We start from the raw sequence: 18,285 nt of genomic DNA, 5'->3' as shown, positions 1-18,285 counted from the left end.
CAGTGACTCCCAGTGTGATACGGAGACCGGAACTGTGCACAGTGACTCCCAGTGTGATACGGAGACCGGAACTGTGCACAGTGACTCCCAGTGTGATACAGAGACCGGAACTGTGCACAGTGACTCCCAGTGTGATACAGAGACCGGAACGGTGCACATTGTCTCCCAGTGTGATACTAAGACCAGAACTGTGCACAGTAACTCCCAGTGTGATACAGAGACCGGAACAGTGCACAGTGACTCCCAGTGTGATAGAGAACCGGAACTGTGCACAGTGACTCCCAGTGTGATACAGAGACCGGAACTGTGCACAGTGACTCCCAGTGTGATACGGAGACCGGAACTGTGCACAGTGACTCCCAGTGTGATACAGAGACCGGAACTGTGCACAGTAACTCCCAGTGTGATACAGAGACCGGAACAGTGCACAGTGACTCCCAGTGTGATAGAGAACCGGAACTGTGCACAGTGACTCCCAGTGTGATAGAGAGACCGGAAATGTGCACAGTGACTCACACTGTCATACGGAGACCGGAACTGTGCACAGTAACTCACAGTGTGATAAAGAGACCGGAACAATGCACAGTGACTCCCAGTGTGATACGGAGACCGGAACTGTGCACAGTGACTCCCAGTGCGATACGGAGACCGGAACTGTGCACAGTGACTCCCAGTGTGATACGGAGACCGGAACTGTGCACAGTGACTCCCAGTGTGATACGGAGACCGGAACTGTGCACAGTGACTCCCAGTGTGATACAGAGACCGGAACTGTGCACAGTGACTCCCAGTGTGATACAGAGACCGGAACTGTGCACAGTGACTCCCAGTGTGATACGGAGACCGGAACTGTGCACAGTGACTCCCAGTGTGATACAGAGACCGGAACTGTGCACAGTAACTCCCAGTGTGATACGGAGACCGGAACTGTGCACAGTGACTCCCAGTGTGATACAGAGACCCGAACTGTGCACAGTAACTCCCAGTGTGATACAGGGACCGGAACTGTGCACAGTGACTCCCAGTGTGATACGGAGACGGAACTGTGCACAGTGACTCCCAGTGTGATACGGAGACCGGAACTGTGCACAGTGACTCCCAGTGTGATACAGAGACCGGAACTGTGCACAGTGACTCCCAGTGTGATACGGAGACCGGAACTGTGCACAGTGACTCCCAGTGTGATACGGAGACCGGAACTGTGCACAGTGACTCCCAGTGTGATACAGAGACCGGAACTGTGCACAGTGACTCCCAGTGTGATACGGAGACCGGAACTGTGCACAGTGACTCCCAGTGTGATACGGAGACCGGAACTGTGCACAGTGACTCCCAGTGTGATACGGAGACCGGAACTGTGCACAGTGACTCCCAGTGTGATACGGAGACCGGAACTGTGCACAGTGACTCCCAGTGTGATACAGAGACCGGAACTGTGCACAGTGACTCCCAGTGTGATACAGAGACCGGAACTGTGCACAGTGACTCCCAGTGTGATACAGAGACCGGAACTGTGCACAGTGACTCCCAGTGTGATACAGAGACCGGAACTGTGCACAGTGACTCCCAGTGTGATACAGACACTGGAACTGCGCACAGTAACTCCCAGTGTGATAGAGACCGGAACTGTGCAAAATGACTCGCAGTGTGATACAGGGACCGGAACTGTGCACAGTAACTCCCAGTGTGATATTGGAGACCGGAATTGTGCACAGTGATTCCCATTGTGATAAGGTGACCAGAACTCTGCACAGTGACTCCCAGTGTGATACAGAGACCGGAACTGTGCACAGTGACTCCCAGTGTGATACAGAGACCGGAAATGTGCACAGTGACTCCCAGTGTCATACGGAGACCGGAACAGTGCACAGTAACTCACAGTGTGATCCAGAGGCCGGAACTATGCACAGTGACTCCCAGTGTGATACGGAGACCGGAACTTTGCACAGTGACTCCCAGTGTGATACGGACACCGGAACTGTGCACAGTGACTCCCAGTGTGATACGGAGACCGGAACTGTGCACAGTAACTCCCAGTGTGATACGGAGACTTCAACTGTGCACAGTGACTCCCAGTGTGATACGGAGACCGGAACTGTGCACAGTGACTCCCAGTGTGATACAGAGACCGGAACTGTGCACAGTGACTCCCAGTGTGATACGGAGACCGGAACTGTGCACAGTAACTCCCAATGTGATACGGAGACCGGAACTGTGCACAGTAAATCCCAGTGTGATACAGAGACCGGAACTGTGCACAGTGACTCCCGCTGTAATACAGAGACCGGAACTGTGCACAATGACTCCCAGTGTGATATGGAGACCGGAACTGTGCACAGTAACTCCCAATGTGATACGGAGACCGGAACTGTGCACAGTGAGTCCCAGTGTGATACAGAGACAGGAGGTGTGCACAGTGACTCCCAGTGTGATACAGAAACTGGAACTGCGCGCAGTAACTCCCAGTGTGATACGAAGAGCGGAACTGTGCACAGTGACTCCCAGTGTTATAGAGACCGGAACTGTGCACAGTAACTCCCAGTGTGATACGGAGACCGGAACTGTGCATGGTAACTCCCAGTGTGATACAGAGATGGCAACTGTGCACAGTGACTCCCAGTGTGATACAGAGACGGCAAATGTGCACAGTGACTCCCAGTGTGATACAGAGACCGGAACTGTGCACAGTAACTCCCAGTGTGATCCAGAGACCGGAACTGTGCACAGTGACTCCCAGTGTGATACGGAGACCGGAACTGTGCACAGTAACTCCCAGTGTGATACGGAGACCGGAACTGTGCACAGTTACTCCCAGTGTGATTCAGGGACCGGAACTGTGCACAGTGACTCCCAGTGTGATACAGCGACTGGAAGTATGCACAGTGACTCCCAGTGTGATACAGGGACATGAACTGTGCACAGATACTCCCAGTGTGATACAGGGACCGGAACTGTGCACAGTGACTCCCAGTGTGATACAGAGACAGGAACTGTGCACAGTGACTCCCAGTGTGATACAGAGACAGGAACTGTGCACAGTGACTCCCAGTGTGATACGGAGACCGGAACTGTGCACAGTGACTCCCAGTGTGATACAGAGACCGGAACTGTGCACAGTGACTCCCAGTGTGATACAGAGACCGGAACTGTGCACAGTGACTCCCAGTGTGATACAGAGACCGGAACTGTGCACAGTGACTCCCAGTGTGATACGGAGACCGGAACTGTGCACAGTGACTCCCAGTGTGATACGGAGACCGGAACTGTGCACAGTGACTCCCAGTGTGATACGGAGACCGGAACTGTGCACAGTGACTCCCAGTGTGATACAGAGACCGGAACTGAGCATAGTGACTCCCAGTCTGATACAGAGACCGGAACTGTGCACAGTGACTCCCAGTGTGATAGAGACCGGAACTGTGCACAGTAACTCCCAGTGTGAAACGGAGACCGGAATTGTGCACAGTGACTCCCAGTGTGATACAGAGACCGGAACTGTGCACAGTGACTCCCAGTGTGATACAGAGACCGGAACTGTGCACAGTAAATCCCAGTGTGATACAGAGACCGGAACTGTGCACAGTGACACCCAGTGTGATACAGAGACCGGAAATATGCACAGTGACTCCCAGTGTGATACAGAGCCCAGAACTGTGCACAGTGCCTCCCAGTGTGATACAGAAACCGGAACTGTGCACAGTGACTCCCAGTGTGATACGGAGACCGGAACTGTGCACAGTGACTCCCAGTGTGATACAGAGACCGGAACTGTGCACAGTGACTCCCAGTGTGATACGGAGACCGGAACTGTGCACAGTAACTCCCAGTGTGATACAGAGACCGGAACTGTGCACAGTGACTCCCAGTGTGATACGGAGACCGGAACTGTGCACAGTGACTCCCAGTGTGATACAGAGACCGGAACTGTGCACAGTGACTCCCAGTGTGATACGGAGACCGGAACTGTGCACAGTGACTCCCAGTGTGATACAGAGACCGGAACTGTGCACAGTGACTCCCAGTGTGATACAGAGACCGGAACTGTGCACAGTGACTCCCAGTGTGATACAGAGACCGGAACTGTGCACAGTGACTCCCAGTGTGATACAGAGACCGGAACTGTGCACAGTGACTCCCAGTGTGATACAGAGACCGGAACTGTGCACAGTGACTCCCAGTGTGATACAGAGACCGGAACTGTGCACAGTGACTCCCAGTGTGATACGGAGACCGGAACTGTGCACAGTGACTCCCAGTGTGATACGGAGACCGGAACTGTGCACAGTGACTCCCAGTGTGATACGGAGACCGGAACTGTGCACAGTGACTCCCAGTGTGATACGGAGACCGGAACTGTGCACAGTGACTCCCAGTGTGATACGGAGACCGGAACTGTGCACAGTGACTCCCAGTGTGATACGGAGACCGGAACTGTGCACAGTGACTCCCAGTGTGATACAGAGACCGGAACTGTGCACAGTGACTCCCAGTGTGATACGGAGACCGGAACTGTGCACAGTGACTCCCAGTGTGATACGGAGACCGGAACTGTGCACAGTGACTCCCAGTGTGATACGGAGACCGGAACTGTGCACAGTGACTCCCAGTGTGATACGGAGACCGGAACTGTGCACAGTGACTCCCAGTGTGATACGGAGACCGGAACTGTGCACAGTGACTCCCAGTGTGATACGGAGACCGGAACTGTGCACAGTGACTCCCAGTGTGATACAGAGACCGGAACTGTGCACAGTGACTCCCAGTGTGATACGGAGACCGGAACTGTGCACAGTGACTCCCAGTGTGATACGGAGACCGGAACTGTGCACAGTGACTCCCAGTGTGATACGGAGACCGGAACTGTGCACAGTACTCCCAGTGTGATACAGAGACCGGAACTGTGCACAGTGACTCCCAGTGTGATACGGAGACCGGAACTGTGCACAGTGACTCCCAGTGTGATACGGAGACCGGAACTGTGCACAGTGACTCCCAGTGTGATACAGAGACCGGAACTGTGCACAGTGACTCCCAGTGTGATACAGAGACCGGAACTGTGCACAGTGACTCCCAGTGTGATACAGAGACCGGAACTGTGCACAGTGACTCCCAGTGTGATACAGAGACCGGAACTGTGCACAGTGACTCCCAGTGTGATACAGAGACCGGAACTGTGCACAGTGACTCCCAGTGTGATACGGAGACCGGAACTGTGCACAGTGACTCCCAGTGTGATACGGAGACCGGAACTGTGCACAGTGACTCCCAGTGTGATACAGAGACCGGAACTGTGCACAGTGACTCCCAGTGTGATACGGAGACCGGAACTGTGCACAGTGACTCCCAGTGTGATACAGAGACGGAACTGTGCACAGTGACTCGCAGTGTGATACAGGGTCCGGAACTGTGCACAGTGACTCCCAGTGTGATACAGAGACTGGAACTGTGCACAGTGACTCCCAGTGTGATACAGAAACTGCAATTGTGCACAGTGACTCCTAGTGTGATACAGAGACCGGAACTGTGCAAAGTAACTCCCAGTGTGATACAGAGACCGGAACTGTGCACAGTGACTCCCAGTGTGATACAGCGACTGGAAGTGTGCACAGTGACTCCCAGTGTGATACAGGGACAGGAACTGTGCACAGTGACTCCCAGTGTGATACGGAGACCGGAACTGTGCACAGTGACTCCCAGTGTGATACGGAGACCGGAACTGTGCACAGTGACTCCCAGTGTGATACAGAGACCGGAACTGTGCACAGTGACTCCCAGTGTGATACAGAGACAGGAACTGTGCACAGTAATGCCAAGTGTGATACAGAGACCGGAACTGTCCACAGTGACTCCCAGTGTGATACAGAGACTGCAACTGTGCACAGTGACACCCAGTATGATACAGAGACCGGAACTGTGCACAGTGACACCCAGTGTGATACAGAGACCGGAACTGTGCACAGTAACTCACAGTGTGATACAGAGACCGGAACTGTGCACAGTGACTCCCAGTGTGATACGGAGACCGGAACTGTGCACAGTGACTCCCAGTGTGATACGGAGACCGGAACTGTGCACAGTGACTCCCAGTGTGATACGGAGACCGGAACTGTGCACAGTGACTCCCAGTGTGATACAGAGACCGGAACTGTGCACAGTGACTCCCAGTGTGATACAGAGACCGGAACTGTGCACAGTGACTCCCAGTGTGATACGGAGACCGGAACTGTGCACAGTGACTCCCAGTGTGATACGGAGACCGGAACTGTGCACAGTGACTCCCAGTGTGATACGGAGACCGGAACTGTGCACAGTGACTCCCAGTGTGATACGGAGACCGGAACTGTGCACAGTGACTCCCAGTGTGATACAGAGACCGGAACTGTGCACAGTGACTCCCAGTGTGATACGGAGACCGGAACTGTGCACAGTGACTCCCAGTGTGATACGGAGACCAGAACTGTGCACAGTGACTCCCAGTGTGATACGGAGACAGGAACTGTGCACAGTGACTCCCAGTGTGATACGGAGACCGGAACTGTGCACAGTAACTCCCAGTGTGATACAGAGACCGGAACTGTGCACAGTGACTCCCAGTGTGATACGGAGACCGGAACTGTGCACAGTGACTCCCAGTGTGATACAGAGACCGGAACTGTGCACAGTGACTCCCAGTGTGATACGGAGACTGGAACTGTGCACAGTGACTCCCAGTGTGATACAGAGACCGGAACTGTGCACAGTGACTCCCAGTGTGATACAGAGACCGGAACTGTGCACAGTGACTCCCAGTGTGATACGGAGACCGGAACTGTGCACAGTGACTCCCAGTGTGATACGGAGACGGAACTGTGCACAGTGACTCCCAGTGTGATACGGAGATCGGAACTGTGCACAGTAACTCCCAGTGTGATACAGAGAAAGGAACTGTGCACAGTGACTCCCAGTGTGATACGGAGACCGGAACTGTGCACAGTGACTCCCAGTGTGATACGGAGACCGGAACTGTGCACAGTGACTCCCAGTGTGATACGGAGACCGGAACTGTGCACAGTGACTCCCAGTGTGATACAGAGACCGGAACTGTGCACAGTGACTCCCAGTGTGATACGGAGACCGGAACTGTGCACAGTAACTCCCAGTGTGATACAGAGACCGGAACTGTGCACAGTGACTCCCAGTGTGATACGGAGACCGGAACTGTGCACAGTAACTCCCAGTGTGATACGGAGACCGGAACTGTGCACAGTGACTCCCAGTGTGATACGGAGACCGGAACTGTGCACAGTAACTCCCAGTGTGATACGGAGACGGAACTGTGCACAGTGACTTCCAGTGTGATACGGAGACCAAAACTGTGCGCAGTGACTCCCAGTGTGATACGGAGACTGGAACTGTGCGCAGTGACTCCCAGTGTGATAGGGAGACCGGAACTGTGCGCAGTGACTCCCAGTGTGATACGGAGACCGGAACTGTGCACAGTGACTCCCAATGTGATACGGAGACTGGAAGTGTGCACAGTGATTCCCAGTGTGATACGGAGACCGGAAGTGTGCACAGTGATTCCCAGTGTGATACGGAGACCGGAACTGTGCACAGTGACTCCCAGTGTGATACGGAGACCGGAACTGTGCACAGTGACTCCCAGTGTGATACGGAGACCGGAACTGTGCACAGTGACTCCCAGTGTGATACGGAGACCGGAACTGTGCACAGTGACTCCCAGTGTGATACGGAGACCGGAACAGTGCACAGTGACTCCCAGTGTGATACGGAGACCGGAACTGTGCACAGTGACTCCCAGTGTGATACGGAGACCGGAACTGTGCACAGTAACTCCCAGTGTGATACGGAGACCGGAACTGTGCACAGTGACTCCCAGTGTGATACGGAGACCGGAACTGTGCACAGTGACTCCCAGTGTGATACGGAGACCGGAACTGTGCACAGTGACTCCCAGTGTGATACGGAGACCGGAACTGTGCACAGTGACTCCCAGTGTGATACGGAGACCGGAACTGTGCACAGTGACTCCCAGTGTGATACAGAGACCGGAACTGTGCACAGTGACTCCCAGTGTGATACGGAGACCGGAACTGTGCACAGTGACTCCCAGTGTGATACGGAGACCGGAACTGTGCACAGTGACTCCCAGTGTGATACGGAGACCGGAACTGTGCACAGTGACTCCCAGTGTGATACAGAGACCGGAACTGTGCACAGTGACTCCCAGTGTGATACGGAGACCGGAACTGTGCACAGTGACTCCCAGTGTGATACGGAGACGGAACTGTGCACAGTGACTCCCAGTGTGATACAGAGACCGGAACTGTGCACAGTGACTCCCAGTGTGATACGGAGACCGGAACTGTGCACAGTGACTCCCAGTGTGATACGGAGACCGGAACTGTGCACAGTGACTCCCAGTGTGATACGGAGACCGGAACTGTGCACAGTGACTCCCAGTGTGATACGGAGACCGGAACTGTGCACAGTGACTCCCAGTGTGATACGGAGACCGGAACTGTGCACAGTGACTCCCAGTGTGATACGGAGACCGGAACTGTGCACAGTGACTCCCAGTGTGATACGGAGACCGGAACTGTGCACAGTGACTCCCAGTGTGATACGGAGACCGGAACTGTGCACAGTGACTCCCAGTGTGATACGGAGACCGGAACTGTGCACAGTGACTCCCAGTGTGATACGGAGACCGGAACTGTGCACAGTGACTCCCAGTGTGATACGGAGACCGGAACTGTGCACAGTAACTCCCAGTGTGATACGGAGACCGGAACTGTGCACAGTGACTCCCAGTGTGATACGGAGACCGGAACTGTGCACAGTGACTCCCAGTGTGATACGGAGACCGGAACTGTGCACAGTGACTCCCAGTGTGATACAGAGACAGGAACTGTGCACAGTGACTCCCAGTGTGATACGGAGACCGGAACTGTGCACAGTGACTCCCAGTGTGATACGGAGACCGGAACTGTGCACAGTGACTCCCAGTGTGATACGGAGACAGGAACTGTGCACAGTGACTCCCAGTGTGATACGGAGACCGGAACTGACCACAGTGACTCCCAGTGAGATACAGAGACAGGAACTCTGCACAGTAACTCCCAGTGTGATACAGAGACTGGAACTGTGCACAGTGACTCCCAGTGTGATACGGAGACCGGAACTGTGCACAGTGACTCCCAGTGTGATACGGAGACCGGAACTGTGCACAGTGACTCCCAGTGTGATACGGAGACCGGAACTGTGCACAGTGACTCCCAGTGTGATACGGAGACCGGAACTGTGCACAGTGACTCCCAGTGTGATACGGAGACCGGAACTGTGCACAGTAACACCCAGTGTGATACAGAGACAGGAACTGTGCACAGTAACTTCCAGTGTGATACGGAGACCAGAACTGTGCACACTGACTCCCAGTGTGATATGGAGACAGGAACTGTGCACAGTAACTCCCAGTGTGATGCAGAGACCAGAACTGTGCACAATGACTCCCAGTGTGATACGGAGACCGGAACTGTGCACAGTAACTCCCAGTGTGATACAGAGACCGGAACTGTGCACAGTGACACCCAGTGTGATACGGAGACCGGAACTGTGCACAGTAACTCACAGTGTGATACAGAGACCGGAACTGTGCACAGTGACTCCCTGTGTGATACGGAGACAGGAACTGTGCACAGTGACTCCCAGTGTGATACGGAGACGGAAACTGTGCACAGTGACTCCCAGTGTGTTACGGAGACAGGAATTGTGCTCAGTGACTCCCATTGTGATAAAGAGACCGGAAATGTGCTCAGTGACTGCCAGTGTGATACGGAGACATAAACTGTGCACAGTGACTCCCAGTGTGTTACGGGCAACGGAACTGTGCACAGTGACTCCCATTGTGATGCAGAGACAGGAACTGTGCACAGTGACTCCCAGTGTGATACAGAGACCGGAACGGTGCACAGTGACACCCAGTGTGATACAGAGACCGGAACTGTGCACAGTGACTCCCAGTGTGATACGGAGACTGGAACTGTGCACAGTAACTCCCAGTGTGATACGGAGACTAGAACTGTGCATAGTAAATCCCAGTGTGAAACGGAGACCGGAACTGTGCACAGTAACTCCCAGTGTGATACGGAGACTGGAACTGTGCACAGTGATTCCCAGTGTGATACGGAGACCGGAACTGTGCACAGTGTCTCCCAGTGTGATATAGAGACCGGAACGGTGCACAGTGACACCCAGTGTGATACGGAGACCTGAATTGTGCACAGTGTCTCCCAGTGTGATACAGAGACCGGAACGGTGCACAGTGACTCCAGGTGTGATACGGAGACTAGAACTGTGCAGAGTAACTCCCAGTGTGATACAGAGACTGGAACTGTGCACAGTGACTCCCAGTGTGATACGGAGACCGGAGCTGTGCACATTGACTCCCAGTGTGATACGGAGACCAGAACTGTGCACAGTGACTCCCAGTGTGATACGGAGACAGGAACTGTGCACAGTGACTCCCAGTGTGATACGGAGACAGGAACTGTGCACAGTGACTCCCAGTGTGATACGGAGACCGGAACTGTGCACAGTAACTCCCAGTGTGATACGGAGACCGGAACTGTGCACAGTGACTCCCAGTGTTATACGGAGACCGGAACTGTGCACAGTGACTCCCAGTGTTATACGGAGACCGGAACTGTGCACAGTGTCTCCCAGTGTGATACAGAGACCGGAACTGTGCACAGTGACTCCCAGTGTGATACGGAGACCGGAACTGTGCACAGTAACTCCCAGTGTGATACAGAGACCGGAACTGTGCACAGTGACTCCCAGTGTGATACGGAGACCAGGAACTGTGCACAGTGACTCCCAGTGTGATACGGAGACGGAACTGTGCACAGTAACTCCCAGTGTGATACGGAGACCGGAACTGTGCACAGTAACTCCCAGTGTGATACAGAGACCGGAACTGTGCACAGTGACTCCCTGTGTGATACGGAGACAGGAACTGTGCACAGTGACTCCCAGTGTGATACGGAGACCGGAACTGTGCACAGTGACTCCCAGTGTGATACGGAGACCGGAACTGTGCACAGTGACTCCCAGTGTGATAAAGAGACCGGAACTGTGCACAGTGACTCCCAGTGTGATACGGAGACAGGAACTGTGCACAGTGACTCCCAGTGTGATACGGAGACAGGAACTGTGCACAGTGACTCCCAGTGTGATACGGAGACCGGAACTGTGCACAGTGACTCCCAGTGTGATACGGAGACCGGAACTGTGCACAGTGACTCCCAGTGTGATACGGAGACCGGAACTGTGCACAGTGACTCCCAGTGTGATACGGAGACAGGAACTGTGCACAGTGACTCCCAGTGTGATACGGAGACAGGAACTGTGCACAGTGACTCCCAGTGTGATACAGAGACCGGAACTGTGCACAGTGACTCCCAGTGTGATACGGAGACCGGAACTGTGCACAGTAACTCCCAGTGTGATACGGAGACCGGAACTGTGCACAGTGACTCCCAGTGTGATACAGAGACCGGAACTGTGCACAGTGACTCCCAGTGTGATACGGAGACCGGAACTGTGCACAGTGACTCCCAGTGTGATACGGAGACCGGAACTGTGCACAGTGACTCCCAGTGTGATACGGAGACCAGAACTGTGCACAGTAACTCCCAGTGTGATAAGGAGACCGGAACTGTGCACAGTGACTCCCAGTGTGATACAGAGACCGGAACTGTGCACAGTGACTCCCAGTGTGATACGAGACCGGAACTGTGCACAGTGACTCCCAGTGTGATACGGAGACCGGAACTGTGCACAGTGACTCCCAGTGTGATACAGAGACCGGAACTGTGCACAGTGACTCCCAGTGTGATACGGAGACAGAACTGTGCACAGTAACTCCCAGTGTGATACTGAGACCGGAACTGTGCACAGTGACTCCCAGTGTGATACGGAGACCGGAACTGTGCACAGTGACTCCCAGTGTGATACGGAGACCGGAACTGTGCACAGTGACTCCCAGTGTGATACGGAGACAGGAACTGTGCACAGTGACTCCCAGTGTGATACGGAGACAGGAACTGTGCACATTGACTCCCAGTGTGATACAGAGACCGGAACTGTGCACAGTGACTCCCAGTGTGATACGGAGACTGGAACTGTGCACAGTCACTCCCAGTGTGATACGGAGACCGGAACTGTGCACAGTGACTCCCAGTGTGATAAGAGACCAGAACTGCGCACAGTAACTCCCAGTGTGATACGGAGACCGGAACTGTGCACAGTGACTCCCAGTGTGATACAGAGACCGGAACTGTGCACAGTGACTCCCAGTGTGATACGGAGACTAGAACCGTGCACAGTAACTCCCAGTGTGATACAGAGACCGGAACTGTGCACAGTGACTCCCAGTGTGATATGGAGACTGGAACTTTGCACAGTAACTCCCAGTGTGATACGGAGACCGGAACTGTGCACAGTGACTCCCAGTGTGATATAGAGACCGGAACTGTGCACAGTGACTCCCAGTGTGATACGGAGACCGGAACTGTGCACAGTGACTCCCAGTGTGATACAGAGACCGGAACTGTGCACAGTGACTCCCAGTGTGATACGGAGACAGGAACTGTGCACAGTAACTCCCAGTGTGATACAGAGACCGGAACTGTGCACAGTGACTCCCAGTGTGATACGGAGACCGGAACTGTGCACAGTAACTCCAAGTGTGATACGGAGACCGGAACTGTGCACAGTGACTCCCAGTGTGATACGGAGACCGGAACTGTGCACAGTAACTCCCAGTGTGATACAGAGACAGGAACTGTGCACAGTAACTTCCAGTGTGATACCTAGACCGGAATTGTGCACACTGATTCCCAGTGTGATACGGAGACAGGAACTGTGCACAGTGACTCCCAGTGTGATACGGAGACCGGAACTGTGCACAGTGACTCCCAGTGTGATACGGAGACAGGAACTGTGCACAGTGACTCCCAGTGTGATACGGAGACAGGAACTGTGCACAGTAACTCCCAGTGTGATACGGAGACCGGAACTGTGCACAGTAACTCCCAGTGTGATACAGAGACCGGAACTGTGCACAGTGACTCCCTGTGTGATACGGAGACAGGAACTGTGCACAGTGACTCCCAGTGTGATACGGAGACGGAAACTGTGCACAGTGACTCCCAGTGTGATACGGAGACAGGAACTGTGCTCAGTGACTCCCAGTGTGATAAAGAGACCGGAAATGTGCACAGTGACTGCCAGTGTGATACGGAGACATAAACTGTGCACAGTGACTCCCAGTGTGATACGGACAACGGAACTGTGCACAGTGATTCCCATTGTGATGCAGAGACAGGAACTGTGCACAGTGACTCCCAGTGTGATACAGAGACCGGAACTGTGCACAGTGACTCCCAGTGTGATACGGAGACCGGAACTGTGCACAGTGACTCCCAGTGTGATACGGAGACCGGAACTGTGCACAGTAACTCCCAGTGTGATACGGAGACCAGAACTGTGCACAGTAACTCCCAGTGTGATAAGGAGACCGGAACTGTGCACAGTGACTCCTAGTGTGATACAGAGACTGGAACTGTGCACAGTGACTCCCAGTGTGATACGGAGACCGGAACTGTGCACAGTGTCTCCCAGTGTGATATAGAGACCGGAACGGTGCACAGTGACACCCAGTGTGATACGGAGACCTGAATTGTGCACAGTGTCTCCCAGTGTGATACAGAGACCGGAACGGTGCACAGTGACTCTCGGTGTGATACGGAGACTAGAACTGTGCAGAGTAACTCCCAGTGTGATACAGAGACTGGAACTGTGCACAGTGACTCCCAGTGTGATACGGAGACCGGAGCTGTGCACAGTGACTCCCAGTGTGATACGGAGACCAGAACTGTGCACAGTGACTCCCAGTGTGATACGGAGACAGGAACTGTGCACAGTGACTCCCAGTGTGATACGGAGACAGGAACTGTGCACAGTGACTCCCAGTGTGAAACGGAGACCGGAACTGTGCACGGTAACTCCCAGTGTGATACGGAGACCGGAACTGTGCACAGTGACTCCCAGTGTGATATAGAGACCGGAACGGTACACAGTGACACCCAGTGTTATACGGAGACCGGAACTGTGCACAGTGTCTCCCAGCGTGATACAGAGACCGGAATGGTGCACAGTGACTCCCGGTGTGATACGGAGACTAGAACCGTGCACAGTAACTCCCAGTGTAATACAGAGACCGGAACTGTGCACAGTGACTCCCAGTGTGATATGGAGACCAGAGCTGTGCACAGTAACTCCCAGTGTGATACGGAGAGCGGAACTGTGCACAGTGACTCCCAGTGTTATACGGAGACCGGAACTGTGCACAGTAACTCACAGTGTGATACAGAGACCGGAACTGTGCACAGTGACTCCCTGTGTGATACGGAGACAGGAACTGTGCACAGTGACTCCCAGTGTGATACGGAGACGGAAACTGTGCACAGTGACTCCCAGTGTGTTACGGAGACAGGAATTGTGCTCAGTGACTCCCATTGTGATACAGAGACCGGAACTGTGCTCAGTGACTGCCAGTGTGATACGGAGACAGAACTGTGCACAGTGACTCCCAGTGTGATACGGAGACATAACTGTGCACAGTGACTCCCAGTGTGATACGGAGACAGAAACTGTGCACAGTGACTCCCAGTGTGATACGGAGACCGGAACTGTGCACAGTGACTCCCAGTGTGATACGGAGACCAGAACTGTGCACAGTGACTCCCAGTGTGATACGGAGACAGGAACTGTGCACAGTGACTCCCAGTGTGATACGGAGACAGGAACTGTGCACATTGACTCCCAGTGTGATACAGAGACCGGAACTGTGCACAGTGACTCCCAGTGTGATACGGAGACCGGAACTGTGCATGGTAACTCCCAGAGTGATACGGAGAACGGAACTGTGCACAGTGACTCCCAGTGTGATATAGAGACCGGAACTGTGCACAGTGACACCCAGTGTGATATAGAGACCGGAACTGTGCACAGTGACACCCAGTGTTATACGGAGACCGGAACTGTGCACAGTGTCTCCCAGCGTGATACAGAGACCGGAACGGTGCACAGTGACTCCCGGTGTGATACGGAGACTAGAACCGTGCACAGTAACTTCCAGTGTGATACAGAGACCGGAACTGTGCACAGTGACTCCCAGTGTGATATGGAGACCAGAGCTGTGCACAGTAACTCCCAGTGTGATACGGAGAGCGGAACTGTGCACAGTGACTCCCAGAGTGATATAGAGACCGGAACGGTGCACAGTGACTCCCAGTGTGATACGGAGACCGGAACTGTGCACAGTGTCTCCCAGTGTGATACAGAGACCGGAATGGTGCAGAGTGACTCCCGGTGTGATACGGAGACTAGAACTGTGCACAGTAACTCCCAGTGTGATACAGAGACCGGAACTGTGCACAGTGACTCCCAGTGTGATACGGAGACCGGAGCTGTGCACAGTAACTCTCAGTGTGATACGGAGACCGGAACTGTGCACAGTGACTCCCAGTGTGATACGGAGACCGGAATGGTGCAGAGTGACTCCCGGTGTGATACGGAGACTAGAACTGTGCACAGTAACTCCCAGTGTGATACAGAGACCGGAACTGTGCACAGTAACTCTCAGTGTGATACGGAGACCGGAACTGTGCACAGTGACTCCCAGTGTGATACGGAGACCGGAACTGTACACAGTAACACCCAGTGTGATACAGAGACAGGAACTGTGCACAGTAACTTCCAGTGTGATACGTAGACCAGAACTGTGCACACTGACTCCCAGTGTGATATGGAGACAGGAACTGTGCACAGTAACTCCCAGTGTGATGCAGAGACCAGAACTGTGCACAATGACTCCCAGTGTAATATGGATACAGGAACTGTGCACAATGACTCCCAGTGTGATACGGATACAGGAGCTGTGCACAGTAACTCTCAGTGTGATACGGAGACCGGAACTGTGCACAGTAACTCACAGTGTGATACAGAGACCGGAACTGTGCACAGTGACTCCCTGTGTGATACGGAGACAGGAACTGTGCACAGTGACTCCCAGTGTGATACGGAGACGGAAACTGTGCACAGTGACTCCCAGTGTGTTACGGAGACAGGAATTGTGCTCAGTGACTCCCATTGTGATAAAGAGACCGGAAATGTGCTCAGTGACTGCCAGTGTGATACGGAGACATAAACTGTGCACAGTGACTCCCAGTGTGATACGGAGACATAAACTGTGCACAGTGACTCCCAGTGTGATACGGAGACATAAACTGTGCACAGTGACTCCCAGTGTGATACGGAGACCGGAGCTGTGCACAGTAACTCTCAGTGTGATACGGAGACCGGAACTGTGCACAGTGACTCCCAGTGTGATACGGAGACCGGAACTGTACACAGTAACACCCAGTGTGATACAGAGACAGGAACTGTGCACAGTAACTTCCAGTGTGATACGTAGACCAGAACTGTGCACACTGACTCCCAGTGTGATATGGAGACAGGAACTGTGCACAGTAACTCCCAGTGTGATGCAGAGACCAGAACTGTGCACAATGACTCCCAGTGTAATATGGATACAGGAACTGTGCACAATGACTCCCAGTGTGATACGGATACAGGAGCTGTGCACAGTAACTCTCAGTGTGATACGGAGACCGGAACTGTGCACAGTAACTCACAGTGTGATACAGAGACCGGAACTGTGCACAGTGACTCCCTGTGTGATACGGAGACAGGAACTGTGCACAGTGACTCCCAGTGTGATACGGAGACGGAAACTGTGCACAGTGACTCCCAGTGTGTTACGGAGACAGGAATTGTGCTCAGTGACTCCCATTGTGATAAAGAGACCGGAAATGTGCTCAGTGACTGCCAGTGTGATACGGAGACATAAACTGTGCACAGTGACTCCCAGTGTGTTACGGACAACGGAACTGTGCACAGTGATTCCCATTGTGATGCAGAGACAGGAACTGTGCACAGTGACTCCCAGTGTGATACAGAGACCGGAACGGTGCACAGTGACACCCAGTGTGATACGGAGACCGGAACTGTGCACAGTGACTCCCAGTGTGATACGGAGACCGGAACTGTGCACAGTAACTCCCAGTGTGATACGGAGACCAGAACTGTGCACAGTAACTCCCAGTGTGATAAGGAGACCGGAACTGTGCACAGTGACTCCTAGTGTGATACAGAGACTGGAACTGTGCACAGTGACTCCCAGTGTGATATAGAGACCGGAACGGTGCACAGTGACACCCAGTGTGATACGGAGACCTGAATTGTGCACAGTGTCTCCCAGTGTGATACAGAGACCGGAACGGTGCACAGTGACTCTCGGTGTGATACGGAGACTAGAACTGTGCAGAGTAACTCCCAGTGTGATACAGAGACTGGAACTGTGCACAGTGACTCCCAGTGTGATACGGAGACCGGAGCTGTGCACATTGACTCCCAGTGTGATACGGAGACCAGAACTGTGCACAGTGACTCCCAGTGTGATACGGAGACAGGAACTATGCACAGTGACTCCCAGTGTGATACGGAGACAGGAACTGTGCACATTGACTCCCAGTGTGATACAGAGACCGGAACTGTGCACAATGACTCCCAGTGTGAAACGGAGACCGGAACTGTGCACGGTAACTCCCAGTGTGATACGGAGACCGGAACTGTGCACAGTGACTCCCAGTGTGATATAGAGACCGGAACGGTACACAGTGACACCCAGTGTTATACGGAGACCGGAACTGTGCACAGTGTCTCCCAGCGTGATACAGAGACCGGAACGGTGCACAGTGACTCCCGGTGTGATACGGAGACTAGAACCGTGCACAGTAACTCCCAGTGTGATACAGAGACCGGAACTGTGCACAGTGACTCCCAGTGTGATATGGAGACCAGAGCTGTGCACAGTAACTCCCAGTGTGATACGGAGAGCGGAACTGTGCACAGTGACTCCCAGAGTGATATAGAGACCGGAACGGTGCACAGTGACTCCCAGTGTGATACGGAGACCTGAATTGTGCACAGTGTCTCCCAGTGTGATACAGAGACCGGAACGGTGCACAGTGACTCTCGGTGTGATACGGAGACTAGAACTGTGCAGAGTAACTCCCAGTGTGATACAGAGACTGGAACTGTGCACAGTGACTCCCAGTGTGATACGGAGACCGGAGCTGTGCACATTGACTCCCA

The sequence above is a fragment of the Carcharodon carcharias genome, chromosome 24 (assembly GCF_017639515.1).
Source record: "Carcharodon carcharias isolate sCarCar2 chromosome 24, sCarCar2.pri, whole genome shotgun sequence".
Taxonomy (NCBI): domain Eukaryota; kingdom Metazoa; phylum Chordata; class Chondrichthyes; order Lamniformes; family Lamnidae; genus Carcharodon; species Carcharodon carcharias.
This window is presented reverse-complemented; position numbering follows the sequence as displayed.